Raw genomic sequence first — 11,610 nt, 5'->3', positions numbered from 1 at the left:
GTCAACCAATAAGATTATTGTATTTTAATTTTTATGAAAATGAAGAGTGAAGAATTTTAAAGAGATCTTAAGAAACGTAAAAAAAGATAAAAAATGTGCAGTACCAAGACCATGATAAAAATATAGTAATTTTTAACTGGCACATGTAGACCAATGGAACCAAATGCAGGGTCCAGAAAGAGACTCACCCATATTAGATGATTTGATTTATAAAAATGGACAGCGCATTGGAAAAACAAGGTTTTTTTAAACAAATTTTAGTAGCCTGATTTTATGTGCACATATAAACATGAATCCTGAACTCTCATAGCATGTACAAAATTAACTCCAGACAGATTATAAACAGTATGGAGATTCTTCAAAGAACTAAAAGTAGACCTATCATTTGATCCAGCAATCCCACCACTGGGTATTTACCCAAAGTAAAAGAAGTCCTTTTATCAAAAAAACCCCTACACACAAATGTTTATTGCAGCACAATTCACAATTGCAAAGATGTGGAATCAACCCAATTGCCCATCAATTCATGAGTGGATTAACAAAATGTGTAATACTATTGTATACTAAGTAGCCATGAAGAAGGATAAATTAAGGCCTTTTGCAACAATTTGGATGGCACTGGAGACCATTATCCTAAGTGAAGTATCTCAAGAATTTAAAAACAGACACCACATGTACTCGCTATTAAATTGGAGCTAACTGATGAGCACACACGTGCACAGAGGGAAGTAAAATTCAGCAGAAATCAAGCAGGTGGGAGGGGGGAGTAAGGGATGGGTGGAAAACTACCTAATTGGTACAGTGAGCACTATCCGGGAGATGGGCACACTTATAACCCTGACTCAAGCATAACAAAATTGATACATGTATCCAAAAACATTTGTACCCCTGTAATATTTCGAAATAAAAAAACATAGAAAACAATATTTACAATCAGGTAGGTAATTAAAAAAAAACTGGGAAACAAAAAATTATTTACTGTAAAGGATAATGTTTATAAATTAGATCACATTAAATTTAAGAACTATAGAAAAATTAATAACTTCCATTATTAAAAAATACCCTTAAAATAGTGAAAATGTAAGTCACAAAGTTGAAACAGGTATTTGCAGCGCCATATACCTCCCAGGGCACTCCAGTACAGAGTATACAGAGAACCTTAATCAATAAGGCGGACAACCCAATAGAAAAATGCCTTAAAAATGAGGATATACAAAAGATTTTGTGTGTGTATGTTTGTGTGTGTATACATTTTCAATTTTATTAGTTATCAGAAAATTGAAAATTAAGTTACTATATCCAGTGGAAGAGCTAAGTGAAAATTAACAACAACCAATGAGAATGTTGAGCAAATAGGCCTTTTGGTCACTGCTTTAGTACATGCAAATTGCCTTATAAACTATTTTGAAAATTCTTAACGGTATTAATTAAAGTTCATATACTCATGTTCTAAAACTCAGCAATTACTCGAGTAGAAAAATTTCTAAGATGTATATATATGTTCACTGAAGCCAGATATATTTCTAATTAAAAAGTTTATTTATATTCAGCAAATGACACGTTCAAGAATGTTCACAGCAGCACTATTCATAATAGCCAAATACTAAAACACAAATCACAAATTGTCAGCAACAGTAGAAGATATAAGTAAATTGTTTATCTATATATGTGTATGTGTGTGTATATATGTACACGCACACACACGTGAAAAAATGTAACGACATATAGCAATGTATTGAATTTAACAAATAATATAGAGCCAAATAACTCAAACAAAATAATAATTCAAAATTATCACTCTATAAAAACTTTTAATGCAGATAAACTAATCTTTTACAGTAGAATTTAAGGTAGTGCATTACTTTTGTGGAGGTGATGATGATAAATGAGAAGGAGCAGTGTTCTAAAATGTTTGTGGGATACTGTTTATCTATGAGCTAATTAAATTTGCATGATTTTGTGAAATTTCATCAAGCTTTATATTTATGCTATGTTCATATTTCTGCATGCATGTTATATTTGTATAATATTGGGTTTTTTAAAATATACAATTTAACTTTTTTTGCAGTGATTACAAATTGCCTAAGAAATCAAAACCAAAATACAAAGTGGCACCTCTTATACTACCTGGCTAGATCTTGAGCCCATCCTTCAAAGTCAGGTATCACAAGAATGGAAAAACATGCACCACATGTACTCGCCATCAAATTGGTACTAACTGATTAACACTAAGGTGCTCACCTGGAAGTAATACTCATTGGGTGCCGGTCAGGTGGGAGGGGGGAGATATGCCCACAACTAATGGAAGCAGAGCGCACTGTATGGGGGAAGGGCATGCTTGTAGTCCTGGGTGGGACGAGGCAAATGCATTACATGTAACCAAAATGTTTGTACCCCATAATATCCCAAATTAAATAAATATAAAGCAATTTTTTTCTACATTAAAAACAAACGAACAAACAAAAACCCAAAATACAAAGTGAAATTTAAGTACCCAGAGCCTAATGGGATATTTTATGGCCTGATATTTTGAAGAGGCAACTCCAAAAAGACATGAGTTGAATCTTCATGGCTAATAATTATACCATTATCACTCCTGCCCTTGCCAATAATTTTAGAAATAAAATGAAATAAACATTCTTTTGCTTAGTAATTATAAAATGTTACAATTACCTAAATGTTTGAACTTTATGTCCTCTTAAATTTCTGCTAATTTATATTTATCAGTCAAAATCCATGACGTTTTAACTGGACATCCACTACCACATATTATATACTACTTAAATGGACAAAACTTGGAGCGAGTGACCTGGGAAATAATATGACTATATTTTTTAATGATAAAATAAGCTAAAAGTAATTTTCCCATGATTCTCATCTTCCAGAACATAAGCTGCATGTATCAACATATAATATATGATCATTTTAAAATATATGATTATGCAATGTAGAATTTACTTATATGGATTATTTTTTTAACTTCCACTTCCTTACAATTATTTCATAATCCTTTGGAATTTATACACTTTATCTTTATAAAATTATTTTAAATTTCATTTTAATTAAAATTCTACAATAATGTTAGGTTTGAAAATTATATAGAAATTCAGCATAAGGAAGAATAGGAGAAAACTGAACATAAAAATGCAGGCCTTAAGATAATTAATCATGCTATTTTCTCATCACTATAAGTTATATCAATTCACATGGAATTTTTTAGAAAATATCTCCAAATTTGTAACACCAAATTGAAATTTTATCTTTTTTGTAGTACTCAATTTTGGTGCCTTGTAACTTGGTAATCTCCTACCAATTCTAGGCTGATATTAACCAGTATTAATTTTCTTCTTCTTCTAACCTAAAACCTGACATATGATCTCCTAAGGGGATCAGAAAAGTTTATCAAAATTTGAAATCATACCTTCTTTGATCTTCTGAAGAAAGATTAAAAATAGACTTTAATGTTACATCACTTTGATCTGGTAACAATGTATGTGGAACTCTGCTTCAATGAAACATAAGTTTGATTTGGAGATTCTAATTTATAATTTATACCAAACTTCATTTAAGTAGGAGCATAAACAACCTATACAATCCTGGGAAAAAAGTTTGTTTCCTTGCAATCTAATGAACATTTTGGTAACATTAAGAAAGATCTATGTAAACAGAACTTTCTGTTATTTAAGTCTATGGTTATCTCTCTTTTTTTTTTTTTAGTCCTTTTACAAAATTACTCTCAACATGTTAGGCAGTGAATCCATCATTAGCTCTGTCTAAAAAAAAAAATGTCAAAGTACATTTTAAAGTACAAAGTAGTGAAGCATGTCAGACTATTTAAGCTTTATGACTTTAACCATTATTCTTGTTCTAGGTGAAGACTTATTTGAAATGATTTCTGTCTTATAATTCTTGTAGCTGTATTTTCTAGAGTTCTACCAAATAACATATAAGGTCCCAAAGTAGAGAAAATGTAAGAATTAAATTTAGGTCTGACAGGAACATTGTTGTCAAAATCAGTGAAAAAAAAATTGCAGGAATAAGAGGGGTGGGAGTAGAGAAATTACCAGGGACCCACTCGTATTTAATTTAAAAGATAAATAATTGAAAGAAGATAAAATCTGTAATCTTTAACCAGAAAACAAAGTCCTCACTCCAATGCTGAGCAGATTCCATCCGTATGATGTTCATCCACTGTTAGGGACCGAATGTTTATGTCTTTCACCACCCCCTAAATTCATATACTGAATTCCTAACTCCGCATCTGACAGTTTTAGGAGGTGGGGCATTTGGGAAGTAATTAGATCATGAACGTGGAGCCCTATGGATGACATTAGAGCCCTTTAAACAGGGACCCCAGAGAGCTCAGTGTGAAGTCGATGGTCTGCAACCTGGAGGCGACTGCTACGGGAACCTAACCACGCTGGCACCCTGATCTTGCACTTCCAGCCTCCAGAGCTGTGAGAGATGATTTTCTGTTGTTTATAAGCCACTCAGTCTATTGTACTTTGTTATAGCATTCCATGCTGACTGAGAACATCTACTTGCTGACTCTATAATTCAATATTCATTTATACAGCTACTACTTGTAAGAAAAAAGCAAATGTGTAAATAGCACTTAGACTTCGTAATACTTTCCCTTTGTACCATAAGGGAAACTTATGATACAAGTTATATTCTACTGGATGTAGTAGTCACAGAGAAATGATATAGGTAGGAACAGATAGAGGAATAACTCAATAGAAAGGTATTAATTTATGTAACATATTGATTCAGTATAGGATGAAACAACTCAGAAACCAATGTTAAATAATTGATAGAAGTGCTACTTACAGTCACTTGGAAGAAATATTAGGTAACTTACTAACTTGTAAGTTTGGGGAAAGAGGTCAGAAAAGAAAATTTTGATAGTATGTGCTTTGGTTAGCTTTAATGAGTTTTTTTTAAAAAAAAAGAGTTCAGAAAATAACAGCTAGTTTGAAATCATTGATGAGTCGGAATGACTGAGTTCACAGACCTAGTGAGACCTAGTGCTCCCTACCTCAGAAGTGGCCAAAATATCATGGGTCCCCACGGGCATGTGGAGATCATAGAGAAAAACTGAGAAAAAGTTCTTCCAAAGTAGCATCATCGGGGACCGATTGTTTAGATCGTGTCCTCTTCACACTGTTGGTTCACCTTTAGGTTCTGGGAATGTCCAGATGCATGTGACCTGACACTGGACAGAGAGGTCAGCAGAGGTTTATTAGCCACGTACGGCCTACTGCACAGAGGAGGAGAACAGCATGCCATGCGGGCCACGTTGAGGTCTGCACTCAGGGACAGAGTGAAGTAGCAAGGTCTGTGGACGAGGCTTTGTAGTAACAAAAGGATGAAGTTATCCCTGACTTTCACAGGAGGATGTGACTGGCTTGCTTGAGTAATTTTGTGGGTTGTCAGGGAACTGAAGCTTACTATGATGAAACAGGGGCTGTAGCTGGAAGGTTGTTTGGCCATGCGATTGTATTTACAGGAGTTGAGTGGGAGAGGGGAGTTGAAACTATATTGAGTCCTTCTTTGCTTCTGTTGTCATGAGAGATCATGATATTGAATTTTAATTTTAGATGTTGCACAACACTAATAAAAGAACAGGATTGCAATATTCCTATGGACCAAAGACTGATATGTCCAGTTTTGTGCTGTTCCAATCATTCCAGTATATGGGATGTATCAGCAGGTAGATAACATTTATTTTTAGTTCAGAAATTTCCAGGTAGAAAGAAGCCACAACTAGATATTACACACAAAAAAATAGTTTACATTTCAATATGGTAAGGGGATTGCAATGAATCATCAAAAAATACTGAACTTTGATCTTGATGGTATAACTGTGTGAATTGTTGTCATTTCCCCTGCAAAGGGCTTGAGTTCATTTTATAAACAGCTAGAGAGTTAGTTAGTCTAATAGACTCTAGTATTTACTAGTGATCTTCACATCACTTATTTTGTTTTCCCATTGAAGCTAGCTCTGGCATATGACTTGTTTCAGCCAATGATATACAACAAAAACATCGTATTTGGCACATTGTTTTCTTTCTACGGTAGTAACGAGACGCCTTGCACGTGGCGGCAGGTCCGGGGGCTGGGATTCTCCAGTGCTCCGCCTCCCACGCTGCCGGCCACCGCTGCTGTGCACAGTCGTCGCGACACTTCCGGGCAGGCTTGCACGTACAGCTGCGTCCTTTCTCTTTTCTTCTTGCGGGCCAGTAGTAGATATATAGTTTGTCCAAGAGGCAGATTTTTGTCTTAAGGAAGTGAAGTTTTAAAATTTTTTATAAAAATATATAAACTAAAATATGTGCTAAAAATGTACAATTTGATACATTTTGATATATGTATATATTCATTAAATAATCACCACAATTAAGAAAAAATGCATTACCCATTCATTGTGTCTGATTAGATGCCAGGCACTATCAATTTCGCTTTCTTGTATCTAATCGTACATGGTGATTAGATACCAGACACTGTGCATTTTATCTTATTGGGTAGTGGATAAGTTTTTATTCCTATGGATATTCTTGAGCTTTGTTCTGGGATGTTGTTTAATCTTGAAAATGGTTTCCTCCTTTCCTACCTGGTTTTAACACTGTGCTAGGCAGAAGCAGAAGAGCATTTCGTCTTGGGTCAATTTTTCCCTATGACGGCGGCAAGACTTTCCAAGTATTACACCTGCTGCTCCATGAATTATTAGGTTTCCCACCTTGGTTGGTAACAGCAGGTAGTATCTCTGGCACTTTGTGAGCTCCATATACTATTTCCCCTCATCATCTCAGTAGTTATTGCATGTCCTTGGGTTGCTTCCATCCACGCATGTGCTAGTCAATACTCGACTGAACACTGGCAGGGCTCTCTGAAGATGCCTGAGGTTCCCCCGTGAAGCAGTCTTCTATTTGAAATCCATTTTGCAAATTCTGGCCACCTTAGCCTGCTTACAGTTCTGTCTCTGTTTCTCCAGATAAGGAAGACTTTTGAATCCACTTGGGTTTCTTCTATGGGAGCCCTGAGCCACAGCCTAGAAATACTTTCTGACCGTAAATTGGGGAAACAATAGGATTTGTATTGTCTCTCATTTTTCAGCAATAATTATCCTTCATTGCTTGATGTCCAATGTCTCAAGACCTATCGTTCACAAATTTTGAGGAGAATTTTAATTGTTTTAGACAGGAGAATAAATCTTGTCCCATTATGACATCTTGGCTATAGGTGGATGTCATGGTTGTTTCTAATTATGGTATAAACTGACCTTTCTTGATGTCTACAGAAAATGTTATATTAGTATCAATACGCTCAAAAAGTATATGCAGGACAAATTTTAAAATCTCACATATAGTTTCTAAAGAAGCTTTGAACATATGTGTGTGTTTTATATGACAAGCGAACCACAATAACAAAAAAGTCAGCTGGGATTCCGTGCAGGACAGCAAGACCAAGTAGGTGAATCCACAATTCTTGGATGAACTAGTGAAGCTGATTTCATGCAGCCACCACTAAGTTTTGGCTTTAATTACACACCACTACAGCTAGAGTCAGAGAACCAGGACGCTGCTCTGTCGCCTTGAGTGTAGGGCACAGTGCCTGCCTCTGACAACGGTGCTTCCCCAGCCACCGTTTTCTTGGAGCGCGAGGCTGGGAATCAGCCATTAAGCCACGGAGTCCAGTTTCTGCCAACACTCATTTCTGTCAGAGCCACTTCATGGACCCAGACTACTCCAGAAATATGGGCCTGCTTCATTTATAAATGGAATGCCTGATCTGCATTCAGAATTTCTAAGGGTGTTTAAGAAACGCAACATTTAGCTTTCCAAACTTAGAAATACAAGGGAAAAAATGGTTGTTAGTGTCAATCCACATATCTGTCACACTATATAAGTAGGCTGCTCAAATTCTATTCATAGCTTTCTATACATAAAAAATGTCCACCTCTTCTACAAGATGATGCCAACAGGAACGCCCAGTGCACTGTCAATCACAGTATCCGTCTCAAAGTTATATCCATTCTCTGTTTGGTTAAAACTCTACCTTGATTTTCTAGAATGAAAACTATTAACAGCCAACTATCAGAAATGCACCATATATAAAGTATTAGGGAAAGGAGAGAGTAAAGTCTATATTTACAATATGGCAAAGAAAAAATATTCATAGCCACTGCATTAGGGGAAAGTCACAGGGAAATATAGCTATAAACAGATGCATTTGGGAGAAAGGGAGAATGATTTCAGTCACCACAGTCATTTCAGTGCATGATGCTATAGTTGATATTCACAATGTTCCTATTCTACATATCCTTTGTTGCCTTTTCCCTCAGAAAAGCATTTCAGCACCTGAAATTTCATTATCTACTACTCTGAGCCAATAGTGTTTTCAATTTTTCTATTATTAAAGGTTATGCAGGAATGGAACAATTCACCTGAGGATCCCATGCATTCCAAAAAAAAAACCTCCCCTCTACCTACTTATGATGGTTAATCTTTGTGTCATCTTAACTGGGCTGAGGGATCTCCAGCTAACTGCTGAAACATTATTTCTGAATGTTTGTGAGAGTGTTTCCGGAAGAGATTTACATTTAAATTGAATGACTGAATAAAGAAGAGATGATCTTACCAGTGTGGACAGGTGTCATTTAATTCATTGAGGAACTGAATAGAACAAAAAGGTAGAGAAAAGGTGAATTTTCTCTCTCTGCTTAAGCTGGGAAACCCACTGTCTTCTGCCCTTGGAGATCAACATTCCTGGTTGTCAGGCTTTTGAATTCAAACTAGACTTACACCATTTATCCCCTGATTCTCAGGCCTCTGGACTCGTGCTAAATTGCACCTCCAGCTTCTCTAGCTTCCCAGCTTGCAGATGGAAGTTTGTGGGACTTTTTGGCTTCCATAACCTATAACAAGCCAACCCACACATATATACAGTTATCCCTTGGTATCCATGGGGGATTGGTTCCAGGACCTCCTGAGGATAAATACCAAAATCCATGAATGCTCAATTCTCTGAGATAAAATGGCATAATATTTACATATAAGCTATGCACATACTCTCCTATACTTTCGATATCTCTAGATTACTGATAATATTAGTGAGTGGAGGGCTGACTACACACACACACACACACACACACACACATACACACATACACACATACATAATTAATTCTGTTTCTGTGGAGAGCTCTGTCTAATACATGATGTTTTGATAATCAGAATTTAGCATCTCGCAAGTACAGTAAACATTCTCTTTCCTTTTCTGTTCAATTACATGGGGATTCAAACCAGCAGAGTGACTGCATGGAACCAGTGTTAGATTCTCTGGATGAATTACACTTCTACAGCAGAAGAGCACAAACTTCTAGTGACGGAAAATAAAAATTTACTAGAGGATCATTAGAAAATTCGACTTATAAATCCGGAACAGAAGAACAGTACGTGTGGTCATGGGAGACACTGCACCACATGTTGCCTAGGGAAAGCGTGCTGTAGTCCAGCATAATTGCTTATTCCACTACACACAGGTAGATGCTGGCATGGGCCACACACTGCAGGACAATACAGCTGGTGGTGATGGCATTACTAAATCTTCACAAGGTCACTTCAACTTTACATGAAACTGTTTACTCTGGCTGAAAAAACCAGGGTAAAACACACTCCCTGGACACAAGCCACTCCATGATTAATCTTGATGTTGTTGTTTTTATTTTAAAACGAATTGCTTACTCCAAAATAATGTGTGTAGTATCATAAAAGTGAATGAGACGTTCAGCAAATTCACAATCAATATTGCTGCTAGAAGCGTTGTGGCGAAGGGAGACACATCCTTCTGCAGCATAATTTCTCGTCACATGAAAAGAGTTGCCTGCTTAGAAAAGAAAAGGATCACACATAATCCCAAGGGAAGTGTTATTCCCCCAGGTAATGACAGTGATCTCTGTAACTGTGAGTCTGTGTCCCAGCAATGGCAAAGATCAGATCAGCTTCAGTGAAGCGAAGTCCATGCTATTTAATAGAGACAGTATCTCCATCCCAGCTGCCTCGTGAGCCTGTTGATCAGGATTCATGGTAATTAGTGAAAGAAGCTGAACTGTCCCTTGTATTATTGAAAGTGTCCTCTGCAGTAAACACTTTTGATGAGCATTCACATAGCAAACAAACAAACTTTCACTCTATGTTTATTCTAAAATTTATATGCATAAAATACTTCTCCGGATCTCTTTATGAGGAAACCATTAATCATTTTCTTTAATTTGTTCTACCTTCTTGCTATGTGGTTATCCATTGCCCATAAATCATTATAGATTTGTATCCTTGGTACTCCTTTCCTTAAGAAAAATGTCCCTCCAGACATTCAGCATTGTACAGACTCCTGTTCACTTTAGGAAGTCATTTTCTTCACTGGCTTGTAGTTCCATCCTTGAATGTGTAGCTAAAATGAAGTATCCTTCCAGTTCTAGCTCGAGCCAATCAATGAGCAAAACAAACCATAGATTAGGCTTGAGTTGATTTCCTGAGTTGACGGCTTAATATGATGTATGAGTCCACACATGCGTACAAACTGTTAGTGGCTGTAGAACACGGTGAGCCCTTCCCTACTTGTACCACTTCCATTTATTGAATGTGTCCTGCTGCACAAGCTGAGGAAGCTAAGACCACTTTGCACAAGAAGAATAGTTCCTAACACAGCCTGTTCTATGGACTAAAGGTCTCTGATATGCTTCCCGATTGACGATTTCCACAGGCTCCAACTAGGGTCGTGATCCGACACAAAACTGTCGACCTTCCTTTGAATACACCGGAGCAACAGTGGCAACAACAGGCAGGATAGCAACTAAACTCTCCTTATTCCATGTTACATAGCTCATGGGTTGGAGCCAACTGTTCGGCTAAATATTCTCTCACCTCCCAAATCTAAATAGATCCAGTAAGCAGGATGTCTTCTCTTAGTTAAGAAAAACAGATGTTGCCATAGATTAACGCAAAGTCCCATTGAGAAAAAATAAAATTCAGATTTATAAAAGAAGAAACAAAGACTGTTAATAATAATAGGCTATAGGATTGCATACATAAAAACAACCAAAACAACTGAATATAAATTTTCAGAATTAGCAAGTGTTAGATACTCATTGGGCTATCGGATATGTATTATACGCATATATACATTTTATTTCCAAATAAAAACAAGTAGTTTTTCTTTATTGATTCTAAAATTTATATGGAAATACAATGGCCTAACCATAGCCAAAATGCTACTGAAGAGGAAGAATATGGGAGAGAACATTTTATTGTCATAAATCAAGACTTACAAAAAAGAAGTGTGATATCATTTCAGGCATTGAAAACATGACAAATAGGACAGAAGAGAAAGCCCGGGAATAGACCCATGCATATGTAGAAGCTTGTTACGTACAGACTGGTCGGCCAACATTGAAGTTTGCCAATACCAGTGCTGGCCAGGATGTGGATCTACTAGAACTCTTATGCACTGCTGGAAGTCATAAATTGGACAAAAATTTTGGAGAACAAGCTGACACTTTCTACTAAGGTTAAATATATGCATATATTATAACCTAGTAATTCTACTCCC

Source organism: Propithecus coquereli, unplaced genomic scaffold (genome assembly GCF_000956105.1).
Source record: "Propithecus coquereli isolate 6110/MARCELLA unplaced genomic scaffold, Pcoq_1.0 Scaffold97, whole genome shotgun sequence".
NCBI classification, from domain to species: domain Eukaryota; kingdom Metazoa; phylum Chordata; class Mammalia; order Primates; family Indriidae; genus Propithecus; species Propithecus coquereli.
The sequence above is the reverse complement of the archived record's forward strand: the minus strand, read 5'-3'. Positions refer to the sequence as shown.